This window comes from Oryza sativa, chromosome 1, assembly GCF_034140825.1.
Source record: "Oryza sativa Japonica Group chromosome 1, ASM3414082v1".
NCBI classification, from domain to species: domain Eukaryota; kingdom Viridiplantae; phylum Streptophyta; class Magnoliopsida; order Poales; family Poaceae; genus Oryza; species Oryza sativa.
Window position 1 is genome coordinate 9,793,916 of NC_089035.1, and position 11,568 is coordinate 9,805,483.

Below are 11,568 nucleotides of genomic sequence, written 5' to 3' on the forward strand. Positions count from 1 at the left end.
AAAGAGGATTTTTTTTCCCGAAGTTCGGATCTCACGATCCTACTCTTCGTTGAGGTGCTCCAAAGAGCCGGGTCTCGATTAACCCCTTGCCTCATTTGTGCAAAAATCTCAGAGGAAATCCACAGCCTTCAACCCCAACACCTTTAGGTCATTTTCTAGAATTTGAGTGACCACTAAGATCCAACCCAACCTTCTTCTAGAAAACACCACACTAGGAAAACCTCTAGGACTTCAGCACAAGATTCTTTACTCACTTACCTCGTTTCCTTGCGGAGGTGAGGAATACCTTCACAAACTTTCCCGGGACATGCACAATTGAAAGGAAGCTCGCGAACAACACCTAACCGTCTAGGAGATTATCTCCAAGAGTAATAAGCACCGAGATGTCAGCCCACAAGATACCCCAAGTGCTCACACCAATCCTAACCTTCAAACCTTCTCCAAATCTTCTCCTTCACCCTCAAAATCTCACTCTCTCTCAAGAATGGCTCAAGATCAGGTGGAGGAAGCAAATAAACTCTTGGGAGAGGCTAGCAACGGCTATGGAATGGAAAAGCAAAAGTGAAATGGCCAAAGAGTGAACTGGGGACGGCTAGGTGATGCCATCCAGCTGTTACTCACATTTTTGAACTGGAAACAGGTTCGGAACTTCCTGTCCTCCAGAAGTTCCGGACAACACTTAGGAAATTTTCACCCTTCAATGGTCCGGAACTTCCGGGTCCATAGGACCGGAACTTTCGGCCGTCCTGATCTGTCCTGGATAGGGCTATTCTCAAAAATAGCTCTAAAAAATTTTTGACACTTGGATCTCACTAAGAGCACTTGATGTATCCCAGAACCACACCTGGAACCCCTCTTAATAGTACGGTTTTTCCTAAAACTCGATTACAAGAAATAAACTATCATATGCACACCTCGAGTTCCAATTCTGCTCGAATATATGTTGTGGGGGTCTCCCAAGCATCTCTTGACCACACAATGCCATCTTGGGACTAAAACACCTAAGTATTACTCAATAAAACTCATTAGTCCCTTAACCCTATTATTATTAATCACCAAAACCCGCTAGGGGGATAAATGCAACTTCATGGGGCAGCTGCCAGATCCGGGCTAGGGGCGGTCGCCCGCCGCCGCGCGCACATCAAGCAGCGAGCACATCCCCTCCTCGTCAAGGGGGCAGCAAGCAGACAGATCAAGCAGCAACACATCCAAATCCAAACAAGCAAGAAAGATCGAGCAGCAAGAAACACGAGCACTCAACTCATCAAGAAAGTGCGCCATCGCATTGATCCGGTCTTCCCCTTGCGCACCGTCACCAATGGATGCTTAAGCCTCGCTGCCCCTGGATCCACGCCCCGCAAGCCGCCGGATCTGGGCGGGGGGGGGGGGGGGAGGGTGTCGCCCGCCACCGCCACCACGAGCTCACCACCGTGTGCACGCCGCTCACGGTTGCCGAGCCCGCCGCTCCCCCCCACCAGATCCGGGCGGCTTGGGAGGAGGGGGAGGAGATGGGAGATGGAGATGGAGATGGGCGAGGGAGATGGGAGAGGGAGGAGTGGGCGTGCGGCCGGATTAAATGGTGGGCACCTATTTTCGCGTGCGGGCCACTTAACATGTCCGCACGCGAAAATAAGGCTATTTTCGCGTGCGGACGTGTTAAGTGGCCTGCACACGAAAATTGATTTTTGTGTGCAGGTAACTGCTCGGCGCCGGTCCCCTGATTATCATGTGTGGTTTCTCTTACGGGGCCCGCCTGAAAACAAAAGTGTCCCATGTCCAGGAAAATGTTTTGTGTAGTAGTGACGGCATCAATTTTCTAATCTATTATATGTTAGTATTCAGCCGAAGCTCTATACCCTACTTTAGGATACAAGGCAATACGGCAACGAAGTCTTACTCTATTACATAATACATGGATTCGGTCCACCTCCTACCGCTAGTCGGATAGGCAGGCCAAGTGGGTATGCGGTACCCATGATGTCCACAAAGGGAGTAGCAATAACTAAGGATGTAAGTAACTAATCCGTGAATCCACTTATATCAAAATAAACGGATTATTCTGATCTATAAGGGAATTTGCAGGTTAGCCAGTAATAACACTGGTAATGTCAAACCAAGACAACCCAATGTTAATTGTTTTCCTTTTGACACTGAACAGAGTTAATTGTTGACTGGACATGTGAGAGCGAGAAAAAAAGTGCCGAGAGCCCAAGGCTCACTACAAAACCCCCTGTTTGATTCAAATTACCAAATAATCTATACTCGTTTCACTAAAATATCAATAAAACTCATTAGTCAAGTGTTAGATTTAATTAGGTAATTGATCCATTTAAATCAATTAAATTCTAAGTTTTATTATGCTAGGAGATATGTGTATTCATCTTCTCATGAGTTATCAATGGTTAAGATGAAGAATTTTTTGAGAATTAATCCAATGATTAATTAATCGAATGGTTGTTTCATGGTGGTGTAGTGAAGGATGATTGATGGCTTGGTGATGACAATCAGTTTCTATCTTTCTCTTTACATTACATGAGTCCTTTCCCCTTCATCTTCCTTTTTCTCCTATAAAAGAAGATGGATTTGATCTCCCGCGTGTGAGAATACACACATTTTCATCCATTTGCACTTCTGTTGCTGCTACAATGATCACATCCCGACGAGTGTGTGCACACGCGCTGGGAGAGCAGGCCTCCGGAACCCCCACCTTCCAGATCTTGCACCGAGAAGAGGAAGCGAATCAAGTTTTTGGGAGAGCATTGTGCAACTGCTCGCTTGTGCTTGAGTACGACTACGTCGACTACTTCTTCTTCATCATGGCTGATGACAAGAACAGGAACAACGACGGGAACAACAACAGTTCTCTTTCCGCTACCGTTGCAACCACTGCTCCATCACCATGTGTTATTATCCTCTTCTTTCCTTTTTCTTTATTCTGTTTATTACGCAAATGAATTAGACATGCTTGTTTATATGATTTACACCTATAGCATATCTATTTTGCATATTCCTATGGTTGAGAATAATATTTCTATGGTTTTTGCTTACATTGTCATGATTTGCAATCTTTATTTTTGGATTAAATATTATGGTGAATTGCTTATATTTCCAACATCAAGTACATGTAGATAGAGAGATAACTAGATGATACCCCTGGCGTAATTTATAGTAGTCAACTTAAATAAACTGGAAGTGGTTAACTGTTTTTAAGTAGGAAAAAAAAGCAGAGAAATGCTAAAAGCACACAGCATAATCCAAATGGAATTAGTTGAATGAATCTAAGTAATAGTCAAACTGTACATTCTACTTTAAATAAAAAGTAAAGCACTAACTTTAATCGGTTTCTGATGTGGACGTTATTGCAAATGAGCTTCATGGAGCCAAATAGCAAATGCACTCACTAGTTGCAGCACACTGAAAATCAAGTAAACAAAAACTAATTTTTATCAAATCTGATTCTTGTTTATCAGATAGGGCATGTTTGATGAAACCTCCATCACAATCACAAAAGAATATCAACGTTTGAAGCTTGATGCTTTAGTAAGAAAAAGCACAGCAAACAGAACATATGGGTTAGATGAAAGCAAATATCCAAATTCACACTATACAATATATGTAGGTATAATGCACCTTAATGATATAATAAACCTATTTGATCATGAAAGGAATATTATTTCAAAATTCATTCGACCTCATATTTCCACTTATTCTTATACTTCTAAGATTAAGTTCGAATTTTAAAACTTTTGATTTTTGCGGTTTCTTTCCACCAAGGTTTATTTTATAGTTTTGCATTTGAATCGCTAAGGCCACATATATAAAAGTATGTCAAAAAATATTTTTTTAATTACAAATAAGCATATACATAGGCGAGATGAAACAAATTCTAGTACACTTTGAAAAGTTTGACCGGAATTTGATCAAAGCATGATATATGAAAGCATAGTGCGGAATCTATACAAACCGCCGTCATAATAGATATAAATCGCTATACATCCTAATCCAATAAGGGACTGGGCCTCGTATATATTTGCATTCGCATACACGATTTTAGAATGATTAGTTAAATGCCCACTCTTTGCTATATATAAAAACTATTACAATATGCCATAAATAAAATATGTTTTTCATTAAATATGTTATCAGTTGTTTAAACCAAATATTAGAATGCTCTTAACATCAAAGGTCAATTCGGAAAAAAAAATGTTGTAAAGGCATATAATCTGTAAATAACCAACTTGGTGACAGATTCAGTGCCATCCACTGTAACCTTTCTAAAATACTAGTATATAATAGATTGCATTCATGGCAGTGGCAATCCAAACAAACACTGCTTGGGCTAAGCATGATGTAACACATAAGTCTAAAGCATACTAAATACTCCCTCCGTTTCAGGTTATAAGATGTTTTGACTTTGATCAAAGTCAAACTGCTTCAAGTTTAACTAAGTTTCTAGACAAATATTGTAATATTTACATTACCAAATTAGTTTTATTAAATTAATAATTAAATATTTTTTAAAAATAAATTTATCTTAGGTCGAAAATATTACTATTTTTTTTCTATAAACTTGGTCAAACTTGGAGCAGTTTGACTTTGACCAAAATCAAAACATCTTATAATCTGAAACAGAGGGAGCATGAAATTATTGAACAAGTACTTATGCGATAAAAAATATGTCATTAGGGTTCTTCAGCGAGTGGGTGACAACCCAGATAAACCGATAATCACACACAACAATTAAACAAAATAAATATGACAGTATATATCTAAATCTAGACATCGAAAAGAACTTTCATTTGATGGATTTATGTCACCTAGATAGAAAATACATATGCAAAAAAAGAAAGAAAATAAGATAAAAAAGTATATCAAGTTTGATATAAAAAGAAATGAAAATTAGGCCAGACAATACGAACGAGATAATCGTGCATTATATTTCCTTAACTAACATCATTTTTATATATGGGCATCCTATACCTCATCCTATACCTCTACCCATTCATCCACACACTATGTGTATGCTTTTAACATCACAACACTATGTGTATGCTTCTAAAAACACAACGAGAGAGCTTAGATAAATAATGTCTATGCTTTTAACATCACAACACTATGTGTATGCTTCTAAAAACACAACGAGAGAGCTTAGATAAATAATGTCTTTCTCAATTCACAAGTTAAGAAAATATAGAATTCCTCTACCCATGCATCCACACACTATGTGTATGCTTTACCCATTCATCCACACACTATGTGTATGCTTTTAACATCACAACACTATGTGTATGCTTCTAAAAACACAACGAGAGAGCTTAGATAAATAATGTCTTTCTCAATTCACAAGTTAAGAAAATATAGAATTCCTAACATTTCTCATATATATACATGATTATGTAAATATAATCAAAACAAATGTCAATGTCTAAGCTGATTCTTTATAGAATATGTATGAAAAAAATATTTCTAACAAAAAATACGTGTCAAACACTATACATAACACAAACCTAAATTCAGGACTCAACATCTAAGACAACAATGGTCATCTTCAGCATATTTTAATTTATGCTTAACGAACAGGAAAAGCAGCGATTTAAATCAATAACCGTCGTAGTCATTGTTTGTTTTTTTAAACACTTTTACAAAAAAAGAAAATAAAAAAATTAAACACCTAATAATCAGTGTACTTACATAAATAAAATTATTTTAAAATGTATAACATAAAGAGTAAAGTTGGCATCTCTAAATTATATCATATAGTAAAGTTGGCATCTTCAAATTCAGAAGTTTCCTAAAAATATAATTATATCCTTGTTATATATTTTTTTACCATGGCCAAAAGAATACTCATGATAGAAATGGACACCTTTATAATATTATTATATCCTCTGTACATGTATGTTTTTACCATATATCCTCGTGAACATATATGTTTGATATGTATGTTTTACCATGACTAAAAGATTACTTATGGTAGAAACATGGCTAAAAGAGTACTTATAAAATATAATTATATCCTTATGAGCATATATATTTTTATCATAATCACAATATATACAGAATAGTTTTTATATATATATATATATATATATATATATATATATATATATATATAGAAAAACTATTCTGTACCCCCTAACCGCGCCATCCCCTCAATCCCACCACCTGGCGCCAGCCCCACCACCCGGCGCCCAAAACCGAAAAGAAAACCGATGAAAAGAAAAGAAAAACGCTCTCCCACCCGGATCCAGAACCCTCGCCTCTCCCTCACGCGCCGCTCTCCCTCTTCCTCACGCGCTGCTCTCCGCCGCCTCCCCCTCACGCGCTGCTCTCCCTCAGCGGCGACGGAGCCTCCCCGTCTGGACTACCTCTCCCCTCTCCTCTCCGCGCCCCCACCCCCCTCCCCGGGCTCCCTCCCTTCCTTCCTCCCCTAGCGCGGCCGCAGATAGGCGGCAGCGGTGGCTGGGGCCGACCCTCCCTTCCCCAGCCACCTTCCTCCCCCTCTCCACTAGGCGCGACGGCAGTGGGAGCGGAGCCTCTTCTCTTAATATGCAGCCTATATTGTGCATGACTCTGATTTTAATTTCCATGGACATTTCTAGTAACAAATATCTTAATTTGCAGTGACAACCTTCTTGCTCTGTAGTAACACATCTTTTTTTCTACCTTTTCCATGCAGATAAGAAGAGTGGCAAGATTTTGACAATAACAAAGGTTGTGGTTAGAGACGGTGATGAAAATCTGGAGATTTCCCTTAATCGTACTCAAACCCAAGTAACTGAACCAAATCTTCTGTTGTTTTTTTATGGAGGAGGATGGAACACACTTTCGGCAGGAATTCCTCTACCATCGGTTGAACAACAACAAACCGTTATTGCCTGCGATTCTTGAGAAATTTAGGCCGTAGATTGACACCAAGTAGTATTGTAGTTTTCTTTTTGCCTTCCCACTTTGTATGGAAAATACATGTACTCAGTGGCTCTTAGACAGTAACAAACATTTATTTTGGCAGTAACATATGATCAAGTGTTGGCAGTAACACTAGTAGTACTTGTACTTGGCTCTCAGATTATATTTTTGCTAGATCGGTAGTAACATGCTGTTCTTTTTTTTCCTTTTTTTTGGTTTCTCTGATGCAACAGATATGTGTTTTTTAGCGGTAACAGCTATGTAATTTCGGTAGTAACAAGTATGTACTTTCGTAGTAACATAGTACTGTTGGCAGAAACAGCCGTTCTAGCAAGCTTATCTAGCAGTTCTGGTTTTCTGAATGCAAAACAAATGTTATCAGAATATATGTGTCACATTTTTCTCAGTCATATCGGCAGATTTTTTCTCAGTCATATCGGTAGTAATATTGTTCTTTTGTTCTTTTTTTCGATTTCTCCGATGCAAAAGATACGTGTTTTTTTTTTTGCAGTAACAGCTATGTATTTTTCGGCTGTAACAAGTGTGTATTTAGCTGTAACAGCTACGTAATTTCGGCAGCAACAAGTATGTATTTTTGATAGCCCACAAAAGTAGCTTTCCGTAGAGTCCAACGTGGGCTGAAAGAATCTAGCAGTAATGCTGCTAATTATTTGTAGTAACTTCTATGTATGTCTGACAGTAACATACCTGATTTTGTATTTATTTTGGTACCACAAATGTAACAGTACGCCCGTGTTTATAATTACCAAGGTTGACGAGAGGACATAATGACATTGCAGCAATCGGCATTACGTCGTGTATCTATTGTTCACAACAGCAATACAATTTTATATTGTTCTTACTTTCCTGCAGTAACAGATTAGTATTTTTGCAGTAACATATATGTATCATGGCAGTAAACATACTGGTAACATGTCATTTCAACTGGAATCATGATAAAACATTACAATATAGCAGTACTAGAAGCATGTTATATAGCAGTGATGTGCTGCCCTAACTGGGCATCGTGATGAAGGAAAACATTTTAGCAACCAATATGCTTAAAGACAGTCACAGTTATATACTATGGCAGTAACATATTACAAATGTCCTACAAGTCAGAAGCAATGTATCTATCACTTGTACACTTATTCTTCTTCCTCTTTTTCTTCGTCATAATCATCTATTGCTTGGCGGTTGATTGTTTTTTTGTCTTTTGCTTCTACTAGGACATGTTCTAGCATTGTGTCCTTGAATTTTGTGACAGACGCTGCACCTTTTGCTATGGTCTTTCGGCTGCTTGCTCTCAGCTTGTTTCGACACCGGTTGTTCTTTGTCTTTCTTCCTCCCCTTTGTTATTGTAACCGCTCCCCTTTGTTATTGAAACCGCTAATTATTTGTAGTAACTCATATGCAATATCTTAGACAGCCGACAGTTATTTCATACGCGATACATACACCAATGAGCAGTAAAAAAATACTTGCAGTAACCAGTCAGCAGTAACATGGAGATTCCTAGGGAAAAAGCTCTCTTGAACAAGTTCACATGTAATAAATCAGACAGTAAAATAGTACAGGAAATGTAGTAACAAAACAGTTAAAATGTAGTAACAAAATGGTGATTCCTAAGGCAAATGCTCTCTTGAACTAGCTCACATGTTGTAAATCGGACAGTAAAATAGTACAGGAAAGGCAGTAACAAAACAATTGAAATGCAGTAACAAGAGCTAGCAGTAACATGGTGATTGCTAGGGCAAATGCTCTCTCGAACAAGCTCACATGCAGTAAATCAGACGGTAAAATAATACAGGAAATGCAGTAACGGAACAGTTGAAATGCAGTAACAAAATCTTTCTCTTAAGACAAAGCTCACATGCAGTAAACCAGACAGTAACAGGGAGGTATATAGACAGTAACGACACAGTAACCACAGATTTCTCCTGACAAAGCTAGCATGCAGTAAACCAGACAGTAATATAGTGATCTATAGACAGTAACAACGAGATTTTTTTTAGGGAAAAACTCATATGTAGTAAACCAGACAGTAACAAGTAGATCTATAAACAGTAACAACGCAGTAACCAAAAATTTCTCTTGACAAAACTTGCATGCAGTAAACCGGACAGTAACATGGTGATCTATAGACAGTAACAACAAGATTTTTTAGGGCAAAACTCACCTCAAGAAAAAAAGAAGGGAGTCATGAGCGGCGCCGAAAGGACGAGCTGAGAGGGGTGCGTCGTTAGGGTTCCCCATGACGGCACGACGCTGTGGAAGGTATGAGAGTTGTTGCGAGAGATGGAGGAAAGGAGGGAGGAGAAAGACGGAGGAAAGGAGAGGGAGGGGGACGGAGGGAGGAGAGGGATGGGGAAGGAGGCCGGCCGGAGGGAGCCTCCGTGCGGCGGCGCCCGAGGTTGGCGTAGCTGAGGGCAGCGCGCGACTCCCTCCTCTCGGCGGCGGATGCGGGAGTTTTTTTTCTCTCTTTTTTCGCGTTCCTTTTTTTTCTCTTTTCGCTATTTTGGGGTGGGCCGGTGGGGTGCGGGGGCGGATCACGGGATGGTGGGGGCGGCCAGTCGGGATGGCGCCTTGGCCGGGTGTAGAATATATATATATATATACATATACATACATATATATATATATATATATATATACACACACATATATATATATATATATATATACATACATATATATAGAGGAGCTGGATAATATGAACCTAGGTGCATATGCACCAGCAATCTGGACCATCCATATGCTTGTGTGGATCTCAAAGCATGCAAAGCATGCACATTTAGATATTGTTGAATTGTACCTACCCTGCTCAATTGCTTGTGTGGATCTCACAGCATGCACATTTAGATATTGTTGAATTGTACCTACCCTGCTCAATCCCTTTACAGTGAGAGTAAGAGATGGTACACTATCTAATTCTCATGACCGAAATACCCTTCAAGTAGTACTCTATTTCAATCAATAATTATAAATGGATTATAGTCAAATACTTAAAAATATGATAGTTTTTTTATCTTTATTAGAAGTTGAAAAGATATTGCGATTAAATCATATATTAAATAATTGAAGGAAAATAACCAAATATTTTTTTCCCGATACATCGTACGGGAACTCAACTAATAAATTAAATAAAATATAATTACTCACATATTGTATTTAGATATAAGCTATATAAGATAACATAAAAATATATATATTTATATTAATTATTTTAAAAGCACAGTCTCTTCACATTTCCAAAAAAAAATTATCTTTTTACTCTTAACAATTTCTTTCATCCTCCTTCCCCTAAAAAAACTTTAAAAAAATTATAATGCTCTTTCGTCCTCCTACCTAAAAAGTTGATTCCTCACCGTTATAAAAACTATCCTCTAAAAATATATCTAAATAAATGTTAAAAATCCACAACACATCATAAAAAATATATAGAAATGAACCAAATTATATTTTTATCTATAGATCTAATTATAATGCATGGGCATGTAACTAGTAAATAGCGAAAGTCACGACTCACTAAATAATATATATAGTGCAGTGTAATCGTTGGATTCATAACAAGTGTTAGTTCTAGTCCGGATTTGTACTATGATCATTGGATTCGTACATATGAAACTTATGTTGGCTACCTATCCAGATTTATAGTATTATGATGGTTCACAAATGAAGGGCTTAGATTGGTTGACACCGGCATGTAAATCAATGCGTTCGAACCAACACAAAGTGAAGATATCAATGTGTTTGAGTACCTCGGCTTGCCCACGCAGAGGACTTGGAATGAGGCAGATTTTGGAAGCCGAATAAGGGCATGGCATGTTCTGATTCCTGCTTAATAGATTAATTAAGTTGTAGTGGAAATGGAGGTACACTGACCATAGGGATGCGATCCTTATTGCTTTAGTTGTCAAAATTTCATCCAAACTGACAAAGGGAATGTAACATGTAACATGGGACTTCAACATTAAGAAAAATCAACTTAATTGGGGGACTGCATAGAGTTTGTTAGCAAATGATCTTGCAGTTTGTTCAACATACGCTCCTAAAGAAGTATTCATTTCCAAACTGAGTTTTGTTCTGTACTTTTGTTAATCATACAAAAGTTTAGCAAAAGTATATCGACTTGTTTGGGATGAACACAAGCATTATTCCTCTCGCACTTGTTTGTTTGCGTTTGCTTAATACATTTTGATGTGACAATATATTTAATGTATGCATATTTTTGTTCGCATTGCTAATAATTCAATATGATAAGTCATGTCTTTCTCAATTATGTTATAAAGATTGAATGAAAATATTGAGGTCGTGCTCTTTTTTGTTTTGTTTTTGGAACTCTATTTTATATGCGCAACTAATGAAGAAGGACTCGCAAGAGGTCTTTTGCTGGGATATTGGATAGGCTGGAAAAATGCTACAGCGACAACGAGCAAGCGGGTTGGCAAATCTGAGCCCTTGTTTAGTTTCCAACTTTTTCTTCAAACTTCAAACTTTTCCATCACATCAAAACTTTCCTACACACACAAACTTCCAAATTTTCCATTACATCGTTCTAATTTCAACCAAACTTTCAATTTTGGTATGAATTAAATACACCCTGAGGCGATGTTGGCAGTCGGTTTTCTTGTCGGACTTACTGTTGGATCCACTTTA

General features: G+C 38.1%; 1 long non-coding RNA gene across 1 annotated transcript; it reads left to right on the forward strand.

Annotated features, from left to right (window-relative positions):
* The first annotated feature begins 6,248 nt into the window (after positions 1–6,248).
* Positions 6,249–7,293, forward strand: LOC136354708 (uncharacterized). The gene is made up of 2 exons (XR_010738307.1): positions 6,249–6,563; positions 6,680–7,293. It is a non-coding gene; the product is annotated as an uncharacterized lncRNA (long non-coding RNA).
* The last annotated feature ends 4,275 nt before the right edge of the window (positions 7,294–11,568 follow it).